At 30.7% G+C, this 22755-nt stretch overlaps 1 protein-coding gene across 8 annotated transcripts in view; it reads right to left on the bottom strand.

Annotated features, from left to right (window-relative positions):
- LOC122503691 (homeotic protein antennapedia-like) overlaps positions 1-22755 on the bottom strand; it is a 306715-nt gene that overhangs the window by 172922 nt on the left and 111038 nt on the right. Inside the window, exon 1 of one of the 8 annotated variants that reach the window (XM_043614335.1) lies at positions 2491-2871. The exons of the other annotated variants lie outside the window; for them this stretch is intronic. The gene's annotated coding sequence lies outside the window, so the exon portion shown is untranslated. Of the gene's footprint in view, positions 1-2490; positions 2872-22755 lie in introns of those variants that run through there. 8 annotated transcript variants of the gene reach the window in all.

The following is a 22755-nucleotide window of genomic DNA, read 5'->3' as shown; positions in this document are numbered from 1 at the left end:
CGCTATTTAAGACGTGCTTGTGTTGCCATCTACTTTTCGTTCACACGCAGAAAAAAAAATTATATATATCTCGCAGTAAATGATGTTATAACTCCAAGGGACGATAAATCTTTACAGTATACCTTGCAATTATATTGATAATGTCAGTCTTACCAATGTGGATCATTTATTCACAATAACATCTCAATCGTAAAGTTAAATTTATAGAAAAAATTCATTTGCGGTTTTGCTGACTTTGTCAGCAAAACCGCAAATGAATTTTTTCTGGTAATACACTGACAATACTATCAATATAGGTATTGACGAAAATTTCAAGATACTGTAATGAAAAATAAAAAATACTGAAATTATTTTTACTGCGTATAGCGCACATCGTCAATTTCAACATAACCGAAATTTCACTGACAGTCAACTACGAATATAATTCTTAACCACAAGTTTAATTTTTTTCAGAAAACTATTTCACTTGGTGTAAGAAAATGTTAGGAGATATAGCAAACCCAAAATATTAATGGGGGTTATTAAATAAAAGATTTATTTCTTGCAAAGTGTATTCAACTAATGCTTTAAGTTTTTTGTTTCAGGTACAGAACCAAAGGGATCTTCGCTTGAAAAAAAATAATAGTTCTATAGACTTACTACAGTTTTGGACAACCAAATCGTAAGTATGCAGTATTCAAGATTAAACTTTTAGTTCGAAAATTTTTTATTGTCAACTTTGTGTCCCTGAAATTTACTTTTAAGGTAGCAAATCGCAGGTGAGGAATAATAACGGATATACGAATAAAGGTACTACATAAAGTATAATTTAAATGATAATATAGAATTATAAATTTGTATCAGCGAAATCTGTTTAACTAATAGAGGTATAATTTTTTTGTTTCAGATGCAGAACCAAAATGATCTTCGCTAGAAAATTAGATCAACTTCTCAAGTATGTGTAATAGTTCTATAGTCTTACTATAGTTTTGGAACTGACTTTCAGGGAAATAAATCAGGTGAGTGTATAATTAGATAACGCATTACAGAATAGGTATTAAATTTTCGGTTATTAAATGATAATACTAGGTTTACGAATTTCTATCAGCAAAATGTGTTCAACTATTTCAGGTTTAAATTTTTTTTGTTTCAGGTGCGGAAGGAAGAGAATCATGGTTAAAAAATTATTAGGTAAACTTTTCAAGATAATAATAGTTCTATAGACTTACTATAGTTTTGGAAAACCAAATCGTAAATATGCAGTATTCAAGAAGAAGTTTTATGGTTCGGAAATTTTTTTTTGACAATTTTTATAATTGTTAAAATGATTAACATTCAGGGTAATAAATCTAGTATGTATATAATTATATAATGCATTACAGAAATGGTATTAAATTAAGTTATTAAATAATAATAATCGGTTTACGAATTTTTATCAGTAAAATGTGTTCTACTAATGCAGGTTTAAATTTTTTTGTTTCAGGTGCGGAAAGAAGAGGATCATGATTAGAAATTTAGGTAAACTTTTCAAGATAATAATAGTTCTATAGGGGTTTTACTATAGTGTTGGAAAACCAAACCGTAAATATACAATATTCTGGGTAAGAAAAATTTGCAAACTCTTTCTCTGGTTTCAAGTATCAAAGCTATAAGATATCAATATGCTATTTAGCAAATTAAAGTTAGAATTATTTTTGAAGTTAATGACAAGCTTAATGACATTAATATAGATAGACATTAATGCTGCAGAAATTTATGATTTTCTATCAAAATAAATTCAACTAATCCAAAAGTTTAAATTTTCTGTTTCAGGTGCGGAACAAAGAGGATCTTCGCTAGAAAATAGTTCTATAGACTTACTATAGTTTTAGAAAACCAAATCGTAAATACCTGCTTTAACTATTCTGAATGAAGTTCTTCAGTTAAAAAATGTTTTAAACACTCCCGTTGATTGACTCTCAAGGCAATAAATCAAGCGTGTAATAATTAGATAACGCGATATTACCAAATAGGCTTGTTACACTCGAAAGACGAGTGTTGTAAACAATGTTCTGATTCGCCCTCGATTCCCCATGAGTACACATTGGAAACTCAATATATATGTATGCGTTCTTCTGCAACATTGACATATACATAGAGAAACGCCAAAACGGAGAGGGCAGAGGGTGGTTGAGAGTTATGACGCCGCACAATTAGCAGTTCGTGTGAGAGAGATCGATCGCCAGTGAGAACATAGATCAACAATGTAATGCAGGGCACATATCGCGCCTATAATGCACTCTCTGTACCATTTTCACCGATTTAACCAAACGCGCTGCTCATTCATTTTCATTTTACCTCCCAAAAGCAACTCCAGAATATATACAATTTCCCATGAACCAAAAAAAAAAAAAAGAATATTCATTCTTCACTTCTGCTTTATCTCCGCAGCAATTTCCACTCGATTGTAACAATTTTCAAAATTAATCCTCTCCACACACTGATTACATATATAAGATAATTATTAAATACCTGGTGTATTTTTTTGTCATACTCCAATTATTGTAGAGGGGGGAAAAATCCACTTTTTTCGCACTTAAATAAGAAATGAGCAAAACTGACAAGACATAATTCTTAAGGGCGCGTGCCGCGGTTCTGAGAGTTTACGAGGCGTTTATGAGGCATGAGCGATTTTACGAGTTAGATAGAGTTACTTAAAGAGTTATTTTACTATTTTACGAGTTTCACTTCTCACATGTATATAGCGCCTCTACAGATAGATTAGAAGGACCGCCTGCGACTGTCTGATTTACTATGGAGGACCTTGTTCTGGACCTGCCTTGCCTCCACGATGTATGTAACGTGATGGGGTTCCTGGGACTCGAAGGGGGACGGACTAGACGAGGGTTAGAGAACCTCGGGGTGGGGCCTACGACATAATCCTACTTTTCATTCTCATCCATACAACAAGCCCCCGCATTTCATGTTTGAAAACACTACTCATTAATATATTTTCGAAAATTATTTTATGCTCTTTTAGAAAATTTTTGATGATACGTACTTTAATTATTTTTCTCTTAATTTAGAACATTACGTTACAAAACTATATTAAGTAATTAATATGAATTAATTTTTACCTCGTTTTTAGTCTTAATTTGAATTTCTTATTAAGGTCCGTTCACAATTAACACTCTCTGCTGATTAGTTGAAAAAATTCGTAGAATATTTTTTATCAATTTGGTAACTAATTCGTAATAACCAACCGAGGAGAGCATTAAACCGGAATGGAACACACGGCTGAGATTTACGACTTTCACCTAAAACATTCAGAATCGTATACATACAGTTAAAAGTGGAAATTAATCACCGTCGGCTTTATAAGATTCTTTTTCCCATTCCAAGTTTTGGATTGTCATGGAAGAAAATAATACATACAGAAATAGGACGATTACCATTTTTTTTCTTCTTTTGCTTCTAAAAAGGCTTGATTTCGAGGAAGCATATTATGTTTCGAGAGTGAACGCGTATGTCTTTGAGATTTGTTAGTAAATTCTTGAAAAGATATACCAGTTTGAGATTGCGATAAAGCAAACTAGCAATTCTGCTCACGGCAAAACTGCAACTGACACTGAGTGACGAATGGTGCGTAAGCCACTCAGACTATGATTGCTTAATTCACATGCGGCCAGTCAAAGCCGACCAGTCACTCGTTGCTTATCAAGATCTATTGCTCGGGAATAACAACTAACAATAAGTCCAATGGGACCATAACTCGTATATTACGAATTTTTCGATTACAACAAAACTGTTTTCTGCTCTCCTAAAACTTTAAATAAATACTTAAACTTCCTTTGATACGATAAAATATGATCCTACCCACTTGACATGCGAAATTGTCCTTTCAATCACCTATCCAACTGGAAGAAATCGGAAATAATTTCTTCAAAAAAGTGTTTTATTTTCCTAGAGAAAAAAAAATTGTTAGGAATAATTTCCAATTGAAAAAAGGGGACACTCATCTACAAACATATAACTTGATATTCGAGATCATGCACGCGTGCGTTGAATGGAATTTAATAACTGCTCGCTTATTTACGATCGATTACGCGCCCCGACAAATGGGTTTTTTAGAGAAGAGGTCATGTTTTTTCATATATATATAATATAGGCCCTTGAAATTCGAGGCCCATCGCTGGTGATACGCACCCTTGCATATGTCGGCGAGATATTCTCCATTCCTGTAGATATACATCCATTCGTCATTTCACGGGGGCCATTGATATATAAATACCTATTAATTTCTACGAAAGGAATTCACCCAAGCATGAAAAACCGCCCTGCAGGGAACAAAAAAAAAAAAAAGAAAGGAAGAAAAAAATGCGCCTCTCCTCTCTTTGCATACCATCACACATATATTGACATGCACCCCGGGGATCATTGTAAAACGACCTTTTATGGGACCTAACCAGCCACCATGGAGGCCCTAACCCTTGAAAAGAAGAGGGACGTTCAATATATTTCTGTATAACTTAAGCTCCACCCCATTATCTTCTGCCATGACGAAAATGAAACACGTGGATGTCTGATCGAATGTGTTAAACTTTTCCAAGTCTGTGGGAAATTTTTTGTTTAAATTCATCCTCAGGATGATAATCTTTAATTCGTGTCAATAATTTAGGTATATTTTGGATTAGTTTAGGGTTAAAAACATCAGCTGTTAGATTTACAACCTATTATTAGTTACAAAGTTCAGGAAATTTTAAAGTGATTCTTTAAATGCTCGATGATTTTTAATATTTTGCTCGAAAGTTGATTAAAACTTAATTAAAGATTTATTTATAAGAAATAAAACTACTGGAAAAACCTCTAAAAGGAATCTTACTAAAATTCAAACTGAAAGTTTAAAAAACCCCTAAATTTAGGGGAGAAACCTCTAATTTGGCAACACTGCTTTTTACTGACACCTTTGGAATCTGTAGCGATAAAGTTTGTCGCTGTAGATTCCGAAGGTGTCAGTAAAAAGCAGTGTTAACTAAATATTAAAAAAATCATTTGGCATTTAAAGAATTATATCTTAAAATTTCATTAGTTGTTGTAACTCAGGTAAGTAAATTTTTCATTCGTCAGATATATTTAATTCGATTCAGTAAGCGTTCTCCTTGGTCGATACAAGCATTTCGAAATAAATTAACAAAACAATAACGTCTTTTTACATAAGATGTTTAATAATACAACTTATGCAAAAATTCGATTAAAAATATCAACTACCGATGTTTCGTGAAGGAGCTAAACTTTCTTTTCAAACATTTTATATACTTACACACGTTTATTGTGTACAGTGCAGAAAGTTCATGCAGGAATGTTGAACCGGTGAGTTCTTTTACTCCGGATCAAAAAAAAGGAACTGGATTCATGAAATTTTTGCATGCGCTTGTAGCCTCATTAATAGAAACTTGTGTGTGAGGAATTTTATTTTGATCCATGTTTATTGATATAGAGAAAAGTTTTTTAAAATCGACATTGCGAATGTATAAAAAGAGTTTTTTGAAAATTGGGTACAAAAGGAATCTTTTGGATCAGCAGAATTCAAAATTTGTTGCTGTTGGGGTTAGATAACTAATTATTTTTGGAGTATTTGGAATTGTATTCGAATTTTTAGTGGAAAAAGTGAACTGACAATTAAATTCAGATTAAGGCTATTAGATTTTGGTCTAGTTGTTTGCGGGCTAATGAGGAGAAGGCAGTATATTAACTACTCGAGTGGTGAAGCTTGGAAAGCTGTCAGCTGGTTGGTTTGCAGGGGGTTGATACCCTACCTAGAGGTAATATGGCGGCAGTGTATTATGTAACAGTATACAAGCTGCACCATGGTTTAGTATAGCGAGGTGCCTGCGTGTGTATATATCACTGACCGACCAGGGGGTGCCATTCCTCGAGAAGGGGACTTATGATCTACGATGTCATCCCACTTGGCAGACATGGCGATGCGTGATCCATATTGCCATCATTTCTCAATTCAAATTTCGCTACAGAATATCTCCAGTGGCCAATAATCAGCAGACGGTTTAAATTAACGACTCAATCATCTTTCTACACCCATTCGTAATAGTAATTAAACAATAAAAGTTTTACAAACGTACTACAACCCTAACATAACCGACTGGTACCCTAATGTCCAAAAATCCAGACACATCTTAACGATTCGAAATTAGAGAACAAGAAATAAGATTTCCTACATACAAAAGTATATTTGTAACGGAAGAATGCGGGAGGAATTAAAAGGAACTAATGGAACACGATTGCCCTGTTCTTATAAAGGGAGAAAACTGTAGGTGAAGGCGACCACAAGGCCACAACCGCATAGTGTGGGAAGTGAAACGAGCCGAGTGGCGTGGCTTTTAATGGAGTGAGGGAAACAACATTAAGTTGAGACCAAAAAGGGGTGTGAGAATTGTTACGGAAATAGCGGGTGGCAATGGGGTGAGTGAAAGGGGATACGATTCATAAACCAACAATTACCCACCTACACTCGCACTAGAGAGAACTTGCTTCATGTCCTTCAAATTTTCGTTGAAAACTAAAACACCCATTTGACTAAAAAAAAACAGCAAAAATTGTTTCACTATATAACAGAATTGTTCACGATTTAAAGTTTAAAAGTGAATTGGTCCTTAATTATAGTCAAGGGTCGATTCCGGTTTGCGCGAATGTTTCGAAACGGTTGGTATTCGGAAGCATCTTTCAAGTATTGACGGTTCGGGAGGAAGTACGCTTGATATAGTGGTGCAATTTATCGAATGATAAATTCCACTGCGATAGGATCGCGGCTAGATTAAACGACAATTCCTTCTCTTTCTCTCTGGGTTTTCAAGGAGCGTTCTCCACTCTTCCATTCCCTTCGCCACTACCTTTTCCACCGCAAAATTAAATATAGGGTCGAATTGCAGTTGTGGCTGCTGAGAAGATATAGGCTTCTATCTCTCTTTCGTTTTCGATGTTTCTTCTCCCTTTCTCATTGGCCCCCCCTCTTATTCTCTCTCTATACTTTCCCTATCTCTTTTCAACCCTCTGGCAACAATATCCCTTCCACCGTTCTGCAACTAAAACCTTATCTGCCAAAGCAGACATTTCCTCTCTTTCCCTTCACGATCTCACCAAACACCTACTATACTTTTCCAGCCCTTGTGTATATGTATATATATCTGAAAGCCAGTCGAACCCTCTACTATAGTGTAACGAACCACCCGCTATCTTAAATGGGGTCGGTTTTTAGGCACGCACACTCCAAAAAAGACTATCATTCTTTTCATCCCTCTTCAATTTTTTTTCGACGCCATTCTATTTTTTTGATCTATTATCCTATATTTGGAGGAGAAAATATGCTTTTTCTGGATTTTCTCTTATTTATTGTTTATTTTTGGGAAATACTGTCTTGATAAGGAGGCGAAATTAGATTTAGTGCAGCCCTAATCCAGATAGTCTAAGATCAATAGTATTCTATACTCATGCACTAGTTCTTTTGCCCTAACACTATAGCTTTACGTGTCCCTGATAGATTTTCTGGACACCATTTCATTCAGTGCTAAGAAATGGTAGAATCTAACAGATCAAAAATATATTTTTAGCCGAGTCTGTTTGACTAATGCAGAACTTTTTTGTTTCAGATGCAGAACTAAGAGGATCTACGTTCAAAATTGAATCAACTTTTCAAGAAAATAATAGTTCTATAGACTTACTATAGTTTTGGAAAACCAAATCGTAAACATAGTATTCTAATGAAGCTTTTGGTACGATAATTATTAAATGGCCATTTTTATAATTGTCCCATTTATGAAAATTCAGGGTAATAAATCAGGTGAGTGTATAATTAGATAACGCATTACAAAGTAGGTAGTAAATTAGTTTATTAAACAAAATTACTAGGTTTACGAATGTGAATGAGCAAAATGTGTTCAACTAATGCAGGTTTCAATTATTTGATTCAGGTGCGGAACCAAGAGGATCTTCGTTGGAAAACTGGATCAACTATTCATGATAATAATAGTTCTATAGATTTACTATAATTTTGGAAAATCCAATCGTAAATATACAGTATTCTAGATGGAACTTTTGGTTCTAAATTTTTTATTGTCAATTTTTATAATTGTCCTATTGGTTGACTTTCAGGCTAATAAATCAGGTGCGTATATAATTAGAAATGGTATTACAGAGTAGGTATTAAATTAGGTTCAACTAATGTAGGTTTAAACTTTCTGTTTCAGGTGCAGAACCAAGACGATCTTTATTGGAAAATTGAATCAACTATTCAAGATAATAATAGTTCTATAGACTTACTATAGTTTTGGAAAACCAAATCGTAAATAATATAAAGTATATTCCAGATGAAACTTTTTGTTCTAAAATTTTTTATTGGCAATTTTTATAAAAAGTCCCATTGATTAAGTTTCAGGGGAATAAATCAGGTGAGTGTATAATTAGATAACGCCTTACAAAGTATGTAGTTAATTAGGGTATTACATAATAATATTAGGTTTACGAATTTGAATTAGCAAAATATGTTCAACTAATGCAGTTTTAAATTTTTTGTTTCAGGTGCAGAACGAAGAGGATCTTCGCTACAAAATTGGATCAACTATTCAAGATAATAATAGTTCTATAGACTTACTATAGTTTTAGAAAACCAAATCGTAAAATATACTAAATAGCAATCGAATAGCCTATAATTGCAATTGTGCAACATCCAGTATAGTGTTTCCACCACCAAAAGAATGAGCAGTCGTCTATTTATTGTTCCTTAAAGGAGGAGAGTGTAGATCTGAAGGAAAGAATTAGTTGTGACTGGAAAAAGGATGAGAATGACAATACCGACAGATGTGAACCCTTGTAGTCTTTCAAGCTTGGATGAACACCCTCGACCCTTGTTTCACGATTTAATTGCACTCGTGCCTTGGGAGTAACGGAAGTTAAAAAAAGAGAGCAAAAATAGGGGAAACTAGGGACGCTCATCGCTTCTACTGCATATACAATCCAGAGGAGTATTATTTTCTTTAAATGCACATGACATAATGTCATTTCATATGCGGTTTCATTTTACATTTACATCGGTAGGCAATGCTACAAGCCTCTTGAGAGACAATGGCTATCTACCACCACTCACTCTCTTCATTAACCGGTCCAAAATTAAAAGGCAATCTAAACTTTATTATTCTTATTCCCACGTTACAAAATTTGACTATAAATTATTCACAACCACTGAAGACATAATTTACATTACAAGTTTAGACTATGAATTTAGTATAAGGTAAAAAGTATATGATAACAGTATTTACTAACACAATTTAGTTTTACTAACACAACAGTAAAAATTTCTGCCAATCTCATGAAACGCAGTTATATCGAAAAACATTATTCCAAATGTGAAACAGAAAAAAAGAGAAGAATTTCCGAAGCAATTTCGTTTTTTGTGGAAATGTTCCTTTGTGCTCGATCAAAGATCTCTCCCATGACCCGGAAGTGTAATAGATCACTGGTTATCTTGGAGAGTACAATTAGGCTGCTCGCGCCATCTCGACCCTGGAGGACAAATCCCTTTTATCTAGAAGGAAGACAGAGGAGTTTTCTTCGGTTGGCGTAAAGAGAGAGAGAGAGAGAATCGTGTATGTGTGGGAGTCCGAGAGAAGAGGTAAAGGGGAAGAGGGGTAAAAAAGAAGAGAGAGCCCGCGGAGGCAAGGCAAGAGATAGATTACTCCGCCATTCTTGCAATTTCCCTGTCGTATCGAGGCTCGTAAATTCCCGGTGAAATATGCGAAGGGGCGCCTGGTGCGGGCAGCACGCTGCTGCTGCTCTCCACTCTCACCACCCTTATTCCATAAGGGTTGGAAAAGCAAGGGGTATGTCTGTACAGACTCTCGTATCGCCCCCAGACAAGCACCAAGGTTCTCTAAAACTCCCCCTCTTTCTCAAAAAAAAAAATAATACCCTCTTCTATATACCTTCGCCTTAACCTCTTTTCTTCCCGTTTTTTTCTTTACTCCTCTAATTGATGATAGCGACAAAAACGGTTTATCTATTCATGTCTTAAATTTCCCTGGATACTAGATAAAACAACTTTTATTCGTCAAGATTCTTTTTCGTTATTTTTGAAACAGTTTTTGATATTTTAAATACAGCACTGTAAAAACCGAGTTTCGTTCTGATAAAAAGTATACTTATGAAAATGTAAGAATTAAGAGAATTAAGAAAAGAAAATTGTAATTCAAAAATTCGCGCTACTTTTTTGGTATAAGCACCAGTAGCGCCATCGGTTGAAAGAGTTGGGTACTCATTAACCGAAGAACACTGTTACCACAAAACTGAAGTATAAGTTTTCTGGTAAAAATATTATTAAAACTAAGAATCGATCTTTTTGACAAAAAAATAATGATATTCTTTTTAAAAAAAATATTTTTTTTTCGCTACGAATAAAAAATTCCAAATTGGCGAAATGAAGGAAAATTGAAGAATGAGGAAAAAGTAGTTATGGTATATGATTTGTATATAGGTTTAGGTGAGGTTTAAGTGAACTTGGTATATTGGAGGTATAACTGTATACCTTGGTGTACAATGTACATGGAGAATACATAAAATGGAACCCCCCTTCTCCACCACCTTCGCTGCGATGACTCTCTACCTATATCTATACACAGTAGCGTACCGCGGCCGCCACGCCGCGCCGGTCGGTTTAATTTAACACAGCAGCTGTAATCCCATCCATTACACTGGCGGTAATATACGATCGCTCGAGATTCATACTCCGTTTTTTCACTAATTAACAGACGGGACAAATCGCTCTACCAATCCCTCTCGTTCCTCATGAACCCCATCGCTTCTTTACGCCTCACACGCAAAAAAAAAAAAAATTGTCCCCAATATGTCGCTTGTTCATATCTTTGATGAACAATTACTCAATAGTAAATTATTATCATTTCATTAGTATCGCAACTTTTTTTTCAACTAAATTTATTACTGCATACTATATATAGGACTACAGTACCATAATTATCATTCGCTTAGGGATTTATTTTTGTTTATTTTCATTTACTTTTATCTTTTTATTTTCTTTACTATTTGTAATTACATTTTAACTTTCAGATTCATTTCGATCGATTGACAATTGCAAACGAATTGCTATTTTTTTTACTACATTTGAATTAGTAAAAAAAAGTTTACTGATTTCAATTTCAAATTCAGAGAGTAATTGTAAAGTGAATTTGAAAGTCAAAAGTAAATTAAACAATCAAGTCAATTTAAAAAAATTTTTTTAAGAATTTTTCTTTCCAAAATTTTATTATATTTTACTAAATATTTATTATTTGCAAAAAATATTAAAGTTTAAAGACTCACAATTTTATATAGGACCCCATGTTTACTAATTATAACGTCAAAGATTCGCTTACCTGTGAACAGAAAGAAAAAAATAGTGTTGATTAGTAAATTTCATAAATAAAAATCACATAAAATTTAAAAATATTTACAGATATGCTTATTGAGTTATATTTAAGTGAGCGTTTGCGTGCGCACGGTTTTTAGTCTATAAAGATTGATGGACAATAAATTCACAAAACATGAAAGTATATTTTCTATAATTTAACGAAGTTGCGCGAGCTTGACAGTAAAATAAAAAATTGTTGAGAGAAATTTTGTGAGATAAAAAAACAACCTCAATATGAATACACCCATTTGCTTCTACAATTCGAAAACGATATCCAATAAGATGCGCGACAAGTCCAGAAAGTAACGTAGCCAAACCAATGTGGGTTATAGATTTCCGTGACCATAATTCACGTCTCAACAAGATTCGACGATTCTCTTATATTGCAGACAGAAAAAATTTTAATATTTATTTCTTTTTTTTGAAGCAGTGATTAATCAGTTGATTAAGAGTTTTGAGATTTTGCTACAAGTATTTATATATAAAGTGTTTGAATATTTCTCAATTTTGTACAAAAGTGAAAATAGTAAGACAGCAAAAGAGTAAAACAATAAAATGGTAAAATAGTAAAGTAGTAAAACAGTAGAAAATAAAAAAGTAAAATAATAGAATAGTAAAACAATAAAATAGTAAAATAATAAAATAATACAACAGTAAAATAGAAAAATAATAAAATAATAAAGTACCAGCGATAAACTGGTTGGTTGGTTGGAACTTAAGGAGATGCGAAGAGCATCGCTAGGGAGGGGGCAACGAGAGCAAGAGAGAAAAAGCGAAACTTCTCTGTCACTCTCATTGCTTCCGCGCATGCGCTCGACCAATCCTGCGTTTAGTTTCTGCTCCTTACTCCTAAGTATACGTCACAATACGATAAATACTAAACTTTCAAAGGATTTTTCAAATTGAGTTTAATTATTTAATAAAAAAATAAGTGTACAAATAGAAATGTTGTATTTGGCCACGGAAGATTATTGCTCGTACTCGTCAACATGTAAAATAAACAAGCATTTCACACTGCTCGAATAAATTTCACGCAGTCATGAGTAGTGAATAAGCCAGATAGCATTTATTTTCTTCTACCCACGTAAAATTTCTACTTGAGAGAGTTTTATATAGGCGTGGCGAGTTTATAATCAAGGTTATGCGAACGAGTTAAATAGAAGGTAATCTAGAAATTTGTCCATTATATCCAACTCTCAAATTGATTGATCAATCTTTCCTGAATGATATTATTTATTGATAATACGTTATGCTATTTAGTTATACACAACAAATTAATCATTCTTGATTATCGACATAGACAAATAATATTCTATAATCAACATATTACTTAATGCTGATGGTTCAAATTTGTAAAGTTGAAAAAGTCAAAAGAGTTAAAAATAGAAAGAAAAACGAAATTTTTTTTTCTATATATATTTAGCAGAAAAGGAAGGGAACTCCTCTAAAAATAATCTTCAACATTTCAAAAGGGATGAAAGTTCTTTGATGAAAATTTTATGACAGGAAAAACAAACAAGAACGCCCTGTACGAGTTGATTTTTGAAATATATGCTCTCACAAGTACCTTAATATACTCGCAAATCATAAGTCTTGTAGTTTTTGCTCCTGGTTTTAAGTATAAAACACTATACTCGATGTTGTTGGAGGAATAAGAACGTTCATCTCCGTATAATACCTTCTCTCCATGCTAGCAAGCCGCGTGAAATTAATTAGTTAATTAAGCACCGTGTGATGGTGTCCATCCAATTAAATCCCTTGCCATGTCTCGCGAGTGCGCAAACGCGACATTCAAGCGGCTCGCGTTTATACCAAGAACTGCCAACTTCCCATTCCCTCTTGTCCTCCTCCCCCTCGTCCCCCCCTTTCTACAAGCACCCCTTTCGTCTCCCCTTAAACAAAACCACATTGACTTTACCGACCCTCAGTTCTGCGGCTTTCTCACTGTATATACATTTCACCTAAGCCACGTGTCCAATGTCTCTTGAAATCTCACAAATTTTCTTCAACAAATGGAACCAAACGTTTGTTTGTAATTTCTTGTAAAAATTTGCAGAAAAAAATTGATCAATGATATTTTTTGGTGACGATTCAGTTTTAGCTTTTCAGAAAGGAAGGTAACATTTTAATCGTTTTGCGCAGATTCGCATCTGCGCATGCGCGGGAATATTCTAAGAAATTGTGTACATAACCTACAATACTTCCACCAACTCCCGTTTTGTTTCCTTTCTAGTAAGTAATTCCTAATTTAATCACTTTTGATCGCAGTTTATGAAAAATTAAACATGAACTTAATTAAACTTGACTTATTTCTAGTCGAGTGTGTTTAACTATAACAGGATTAACTTTTTTGTTTCAGATGCAGAACCAAGAGGATTTTCGTTACAAAATTAAATCAACAATTAAGCTATTAAATCATAATTACTTTTTATCAGTAAAATCTGTTCAACAAATGCAGGTTTAAATTTTTTGTTTCAGGTGCGGAACCAAGAGGATCTTCGTTACAAAATTAAATCAATAATTAGGTTATTAAATTATAATTATGAATTTCTATCAGCAAAAAGTGTTCAACTAATGCAGCTTTAAATTTTTTCTTACAGGTGCGCGGAATCAAGAGGATCTTCGTTAGAAAATTCGATCAACTGTTCAAGATAATAGTTCTATAGACTATTACTATAGTTTTGGAAAACCAAATCGTAAATATATAGTATATTCTAGATGAAGCTTTTGGTTCGAAAATTTTTTATTGACAATATTTATAATTGTCCCATTGATTGACATTCAGCGTAATAAATCGGGTGAGTGTATAATTAGATAACGCATTACAAAGAAGGTAGTTAATTAGGGTATTAAATAATAATATTAGGTTTACGAATTTGAATCAGCAAAATGTGTTCAACTAATGCAGTTTTAAATTTTTTGTTTCAGGTGCAGAACCAAGAGGATCTACGCTGGAAAATTTAATCAACTATTCAAGATAATAATAGTTCTATAAGACTTACTATAGTTTTGGAAAACCAAATCGTAAATACAAAGTATTCTAGTTGAAGCTTTTAGTTCGAAAGTTTTTGTGTCCATGAAATTTACTTTTAGGGTAGTAAATCAGGTATGTAATGATTATAACGTTTTTACGAATAGGTTCTATATAAACTATAAAGTAATTAAAATAATAATAGATTTATAAATCTGTATCAGCAAAATGTAATATAATAGAGCCATAACTTTTTTGTTTCAGATGCAGAACCAAGAGGATTTTCGTTAATTGGATCAACTTTTCAAGGTTATAAGAGTTCTATTACTATAGTTTTGGAAAACTAAATCGTAAATATACAGTATTTTCTAGATGAAGTTTCTTGGTTCAAAAACTTTTTATTGACAATTTTTGTTTATTGTCCCATTTGATTGACTTTCAGGGTAGTAAAATCAGGTGAGTGTATAATTATATATCGCATTACAGAATAAGTATTAAATTAGGTTATTAATTAATAATACTAGATTTAAGAATTGTGTTAAAAAAATGTGTTCAACTAATGCAGTAGGTCTAAAATTTCTGTTTCAGGTGAGGAACCAAGAGGATCTTCACTAGAAAATTCGTTCGACTATTCAAGATAATAAGAGTTCTATAGTCTTACTATAGTTTTGGAAAACCAAATCGTAAACATATATAGTATTTTAAGTGAAGTTTTTAGTAAGAAAATTTTTTAATGTAAATTTTTATAATTGTCCCATAATTGCCTTTCAGAGTAATTAATCAGGTGCGTGTTTCATTTGATAACACATCACAGAAAAGGTATAAAATTAGGTTATTAAATATAATAATACTCGGTTTGCGTATAATACAAATATTAAATAGATTTTTATCATTCGGAGTAATTCCTTATGAGTCCAATAAATCCTTCTCTACTTTAGCATTAAAAAAACGGAAACGGATGAAAATGACCCATGAAGTGTGCGGCAAGACGTGAAATAAAAGAAAATCCTTTCAATCTGGCACGTGACCAATTTTCATATCCACATTATCCCTAATTTATCAGAAATAAAGACCAACTCTACAATTATTCGAATTAAAAGGCTTTACTCAAAGAGCGATCACCTTGATAAAGAAGATGAAAAAGAAGAAGAGGAATAAAAAGAACAAGAAGCAGAAGAAAAAGAGAAATATAAACCTCAGATCCAGAAGTGCCGAGCATTCATTATCGTGAAGACACCACAGGAATAAAAATTTGCATTCTATAAAATGTACGATAGGGCGGAAGAAGAAGTTGCTTGCTCAGCAGGTTGCTATATAGGTAAGGGTATCCTGAGTTTATAGAATGAACGAGAAGGAGAAACGGTAAAAGAAAGCTGCGGAGGTTGAAATGGAGGATTTCAAAAAAAAAAAAAAAAAAAAAAAAATGAACAGAATAAGAAGAAGAAGAAGGAATAGAAAATCGTGATGTAGGGAAACAAATCAACTCGTCGTCCGTTGGCTCGCTCGAGTTTTTAGTGGCGAGGCTCCAAATATTTGCTTTGCTCGTTGGGAGTCTGATTCAGCTCAAGACGGATATAGTATATAGGTGCATATAGTGTATGTTATAGCTATATACTAGCGCGAAGAGATGAAAAAAGAATATACAGAGGGAGTGAGAGAGAGAGATGAAAATATCAGTCTCCTCTCATGTACAAGGGCCAAGAACCCACACCATTCCTTTAGTAAAAGTCAACTTGCTTCTTCGAGTGGCACTTCTCTTGGACCTTTTCCGCTCTTGCAAACTCTCAATGTTGGAATCTCGCGAAAAGAGGTATCCCTGCCAAGAATTGTCTGAAAGATCCTTCATCATCCGCATTATTGCAACATTCTCAACAATATACACTTTTAGATTATTTGTGAAGAAAAGAAATTTATGTCCTTGAGCGGAAAAAAACATTACTCAAATTTATAAAATAGGAAAAAATTACTATGAGAAAAATGATCCATTAAACATAAAACTGTAAAAAAATTGTATCTTAAAAATTACTACAAAGTTACTTCTTTTTGCGTAGTGTATTTTGTTGAAAGAATTTAAAAAATTAGCTTTATTCAACACATAGAGTATTTAATCGATTCATACCCATAAATTTTCCCTGCAAGTCTAAAAAAAATGAACGAAACCTAAAAACAATGAAAAGAATATTTTTCATCAAGTAGAGAATAGAATTCCCTTAATGAGAAATAACATTGCGGAAAGAATGATAATTATTATACATGTTGATTAATTTTCTGTTTTAATCGCATGGTTAAAAAAGCGGTTGAAATTAAATCTTTCGCCGCGGTTCCATGAAAATGTTTCGATACCCCCGCCGCACACTATGGTTAACTCGATTGCGGTCTCGTGAAAATTCTCGTTCTCGTTGCGGTTTTGTAGAAAATGTCGAGACGCTACTGAGACACATTGCCATCGTGCATAATAAATTTCCATAATTTTGCATACATGTTTTGATAATTGAGCTGGTTACCCAGTCGCGAGTCGGAGTCTCTCTAAGTGTGTATATACATTTATATATAAAATAGCAAGGTAAATGTACAGTATTAACGGAAGCTTGGAAGATGGGTGGGTTTGCTAGATTAGCGGTGTTGGTAAACAGCGTTTCTATTACTCTTGAGAAATATAAGTTTAAAAAAATCGCAATAACCACGCGATACAAGAATGTATAGGAAAAATTTAAAAGTCTGTCAAAAAAAACGAAGGAGATAATTCTTTCTATTAAGTTCAGCACTGTTTTTGAGAAAATCAAAATGGCGGATCTAATATGGAGGAAAAACACACGCTTTGATACAAAAAACAATGTAAAAATAGATTCAAAACTTCTTGTTTTTTTTAAAGAATATTTCTCTCACTTTTATATTTCCTTATATCAATCATTTTTATAATTTTTAAAAAGTTCTTTGAGAATATTCAAATCCATTTCTTTATAATTCAAATTTATGAAATTTTATTTATAATTCGGAAATTCTTCAATAGATATAAGAAAATAAAAAATTTAAATAATTTAAAAACAAATTGAATTCAACTTTTTGAAAAAAAAATTTCTACAGAATTGTCAATTAAAAGTATGGAAATTTTAAATTTTCAGAGATTTTAATTTCAAATCTTTTAAAAATTCAATTATTTCTAAAAATTTATGCTATAACGCATTTATTTTTTAATTATAATCTTAACTATTAACTAACATTCAATTTTAAATCAATTTTTTCTAGAAAATTCTAGAAGAATTCAATTATTTAATGACAAAAATAAATAATTTATTGAATAATTGAATGTTTCTTAAAATTGAATTCTTATATAGAATTTTCTTATATCACATTTTTGAATAATTGAATTCTTTTGACGAATTTTACTAAAATTTTTGAGAATAATTACAATTTTTGAGGAATTTAATTCAAATTGTATTAAAAATACAAAATGAAATTCTGCTAATATATGCTATGTTGAAATTCTGCTATGAGTTTTATTATTTATGAAGATAATTGAATTATTGAAATGAAATTTATAAAAAATTTGTAAGTAATTAAATTCTTGTGAAATTTTTATTACTTATGAAAAAAATTAAATGTTTGCGAAGAATTTTATTAAAATTTTTTTTAAAGAATTGAATTTTTTTCGAAAATTTGGTTACAATAGTAGATTATAAAAATTATTGAATTGAAGAAAGTTATTTGAAAATAATTGAAATTTTGACAAGAATTTATTCAAATTTTTTTAAATAATTGAATTTTGGTAAAGAAATTTATTATTTGTAAAGATAATTGAAATTTTTACTAGAATTTTTAACAGTTTTTAAATATAATTTAATTTCTGTGAAGAATTTTATTACTTTTGAAAATAATTGAATTTCTACAATCACTTGTAACTTCTGCAAAAATCAATTTTTTTTGGTCTTTTTAACTAAAATTCTTCTATAAATTCATTATTTTTAATAATTTATTAAGTTCTTTAAAATTTCTAATGAAATTCATTCGGAATTGAAACCTTTTGAAGTTTATCTCTTTATGAAGATTAAAAACACAACTGTTTTAAAATTCAATTAATTTTGAAATATTTAAGTAAAATTATCCATCAAATAATTTATAAGTAATAATTTTGTGATAGTTCTTCAAAAATTAAGTTATTTTGAAAAGAATTTATTATCAGAAATTGAAGAAGTTAATTGAAGAAGGTATAATTTTATAGTTTAAGAAGCAAACAAAAAAGAAACTAAAATTCAGAATTTTCTTATGAATTCTAAAAATTTAATTTTTTACACTACTTTTAATAAAATTCCATGACTTTTCCCTGATTTTCCTGACCAATATTCTACTTTCCCTGACTTTTGCAGGTAAGAAAAAAAAATAAATTTTTTCTTATGGATGTTGTATATTAATAATTTTAATACACATATCAGTTAACTTTAAATACCAAAAGATTTAAGTTTAAAAAAAACAATCTTCATATTCTTTAAATGGAAGTTTATAGGACTAAATATGGAAGGTTACGGAACATATATTTTCCTTATCCATCCCGTATTATTTACAGAAAATATATGCGTATACCCTGTCACTATAATATTTCACTTCAATTTGCTCAGAATTTTCCAACCTAAAAACTTTTGATTTACATAATAAAATAATTTTTTTAAAATTTTAAAACCAGATTTCAAATTTGATTTATAATAGTTATAATATTTCAAGCAATATTTTACAAAAAATAACAGTTTACCATAGTCAAGAAATTCTAGTTCCATACAATGCACATTTTATCGTTATTTCTCTGTAATTAAACTTAGCAAACTTGACAGAAATAAAAAACAATTGTAAATAAAATAAATTTATCTTCTAATTTACACTTTTTTATTAATGATGTAGTATTACGGTTTTGGAAAATTTATTCTTTGGAATAATAAATCGCAGAATAGAGATAATTTTTAATGTGGCTTAAAAGAAATAGTGCCATTCTCTCGAGCTTTTCTATTCCTTTTCTTTTTTTTTTGTTTTGATATTAATTAAACAAATAAATAAACCAATTCTATTTTATATATTTTGTTTTCTTTTCATTGTTTTTTTCATCTTCTCTTGCCTCCTTTTTCTCATTTTATGTTTGCACTCTCTGGGGAAAATGATGACTAAAGACGGGAAACTATTTATTACATTCGCAAGAGATTTATTCGCCAATCGTATGGCAACTGTTGTTTTCGAGTAAAGAGTTTCGGTTGACACGCCTAATGCGCATTTATTTCCTTAAAGAAGTGAATCGAGAGAAGAGGGATGGCTCAGTCCGTCGAGTGAAGGAGAACCGCAAAAGAAGAGTCACTATGGAAAGCGCCGGGACAACAAGAAGAAGGATGTATTGACTTAGAAATATTTCCCTCTTGGTCTCTGTTCTTCGCGTGTGCTCTTAGTGACCCTTAATGTGCCCTAGAGAAAAAGAGAATAGAAGAAGACATTTTTTTCCTCTCTTTTTTTTCGTAAATAGCGTCTTTATATACAACTTTCTGGAGTATACAATGTTTATATCTGTGTAATAAAATGAATTTCCCAAAGAGTGTTATTTCAGCTATTTTATTTGGCTTGCGAGAAAATATGTGCGAAACGACCTCGGAATAAAGCTTTGTCAATAGAGATTTGCCTAGCGGTTTAAAGCTGGCCGTCCTTCGTATAATATACATTTGTGCGCTTGGTGTAACGGCACTTGTCAGGATGGTTCGTGTTTTCTGCCACCAACCTGGCAATTTCGAATATATACTCCAAGTACCGAGTACACTTCGTTCGTTATTTATCGACGACTGGCACCTTGACAGGAGCTTCGGTCACAAGTTGTTCAAATACCAGACGTTTGTCTGCTGTAAAACGCATATCAATTGACTAATGTTCGAACCACCGAAAATTACGGAAGGATAGAAATATTTCCGTACATTTCGCAAAAATAAGAAATCTAATATTTTTAATTAATTTTAAACAAAATTTTTTTCAAAACCCCCTACGTAAGAAAACTTTGCTTTCACAAAAAAAAAATTAGACCCATTTTTGTTCCATAACTCAAAATGAGTCTATGTTAAATGACACAGAAAGTCGCGCCATGTACGTGTTTCATTTTTGTTGCACCTCATAATGAGTCACTTTTCTGATTCATTTTTAATTCAGTTTTTTTCTGTGTTGTTTGCTACATAAAAAAAAATTATTTTATTTATTCTCTTTATATTCATTATCAACGACCCCAAAACCCCTGAATAACAAGTTTCAAACGATTTCGATCATTATTTAAAAAAATTTCCACCATTTTGAATCTTAAAAATCAATTTTTTTAAATTTAGTCCGTCATATTGGATCAGCCATTTTAAATTTAGAATATCTGACTTCATATTCGTGATCAGCGACCCCAAAAACTCCCGAGTAACAAGTTTCAAGAGGATTTGATCAATTTTAAAAAATAAGTCGGCCATATTGAATTCGCCATTTTGAATTTTGAAAATATGAAAAGTCCGACTTGAAATTCTTAATCAGCGACCCTGAAAACCCCATAAAGTGTACTTGGTTATATTAAATCCCTTGACTAGAAAAATGTATGCTTCAAATGGTTAAAAACACCAGTTATTTTGTAAAAAAAATATTAATTTTAAATTAAGAAAATTAACTGAAAAGCCAGGGAATTTTATTAATAGTATACTAGAAAAATATTCAATTTCTACAATTCATAAGAAAATTCTGAATTTTGTTGTCCAACGCAACAGCCTTTTAAAAAAAGATAATATTCAATTTAATTTCAAATTCTTTATAACAATAATATTGAACTTCATAGATTTAAAATTTAATTCATTTTAAATAATTTTTGGAATAATTTTATTTAAAAATTTAAAAAATAATTGAATTTTATAAAAAATGCACTTTTAATTTTTAAAAACAATATGTTACTAGGAAAACTATGGCTATTTAATTTGTCATATTTAAGTAAATTGCAAAATTTTTTATTTTAAAAAATTATCTTCAATTTTTGAATAATTTTAGATACAAAATGTCAAAACATTCAACTTTAATAAAATTCTTTAAGACAATTCAATTATTTCCAAAAAATTCAATAAAACTCTTCGCACGAGATTCAATTATTTTAAATACAGTTTTAATTAAATTCAGCGAAATAATTTTCAAAAACTCAATTATTTTTATACATAAATATAATAAAATTCTTCACAGGAATTCAATTATTTTTAATTTTTTACTAAAATTTCTCGAAAGAATTCAATTATTAAGAATTTAGTTACTTTGAATACAATTCTAATGGAATTCTTTAAAAGATTTTAATTATTTTCACAAAATTTCTAAAAAAAATTCTTCAAAATAATTAAATTACTTTCAAAAATTTTAATAAAATTCTAAGCAAAAATTAAATTACTTTAGATTCAAAATCATAAAAAGTTACAAAAATTACTAAAACATAAAAATTAATATACTTATTATAATTATATAAATCGCAGAATTTTTTATTTTCAAAAATCATCTTCGATTTTTTAATAATTCCAGATAGAAAATTTAAAAAAAAATTCAACTTTAATATAATTATTTAGACCAAATCAATTATTTTCAAAACATTTAATAAAATTCTTTGGACAAGATTAAATTATTTTCAATACAATTTTAATTAAATTCAACGAAAAAATTTGCTAGAATTCAATTATTCTTACACATATAATAAAATTCTTTACAGAAATTTAATTATTTTCAACATAATTTAAAACAAATTTCTCGAAAAAATTCAATTATAAGAATTTAATTATTGTCATTATTGTCATTTTTTAATTCTAAATAGAACGAGATATTAAAAGAAATAAAATTCTGTTTTTCTTAAAAAATAAATTTTTAAAAAACCGTATTTTGCGTTAATATTAATTCGTTTTTCTACACTAATTTATAAGTAACTTTTTTATACTTTATAAAGATTAAATTAATGTCATTAATATTATTAATATAAATTTAATTTCAAAATGCTTCAAATTTAAGTTTTAGAAAAGTTGAATTTTAAAAATAATTGAATTTTTCAGGAACTTTTTAAAAAATATTAAGATTAAATTGACTTAGAGAAGAATTTTAGATTTATTAATTATTTTAAATGTGAAAGACTAATTAGAAAGACTAAGAAAAAACTTTTACCTGGAACAGCGAAAAATTTCTCTAAAATAGCTCGATAGTATTAATTGAAGCAACTAAAAATTTCGTTAATTTAGTGAAATTTTTAACTATATTCTAAGTGAAAAATTCTTTCCCTTTTCACTTATAAAGTTTGTTTACTTATAAACTCTAATAATAAATTTAAAAATAAATTATAAGTTTGCCAACATTC

Source organism: Leptopilina heterotoma, unplaced genomic scaffold, assembly GCF_015476425.1.
Source record: "Leptopilina heterotoma isolate Lh14 unplaced genomic scaffold, ASM1547642v1 Lhet_268, whole genome shotgun sequence".
NCBI lineage: Eukaryota > Metazoa > Arthropoda > Insecta > Hymenoptera > Figitidae > Leptopilina > Leptopilina heterotoma.
Note: the sequence above shows the minus strand (reverse complement) of the source record. Positions and strands in the feature narration are given on the sequence as shown.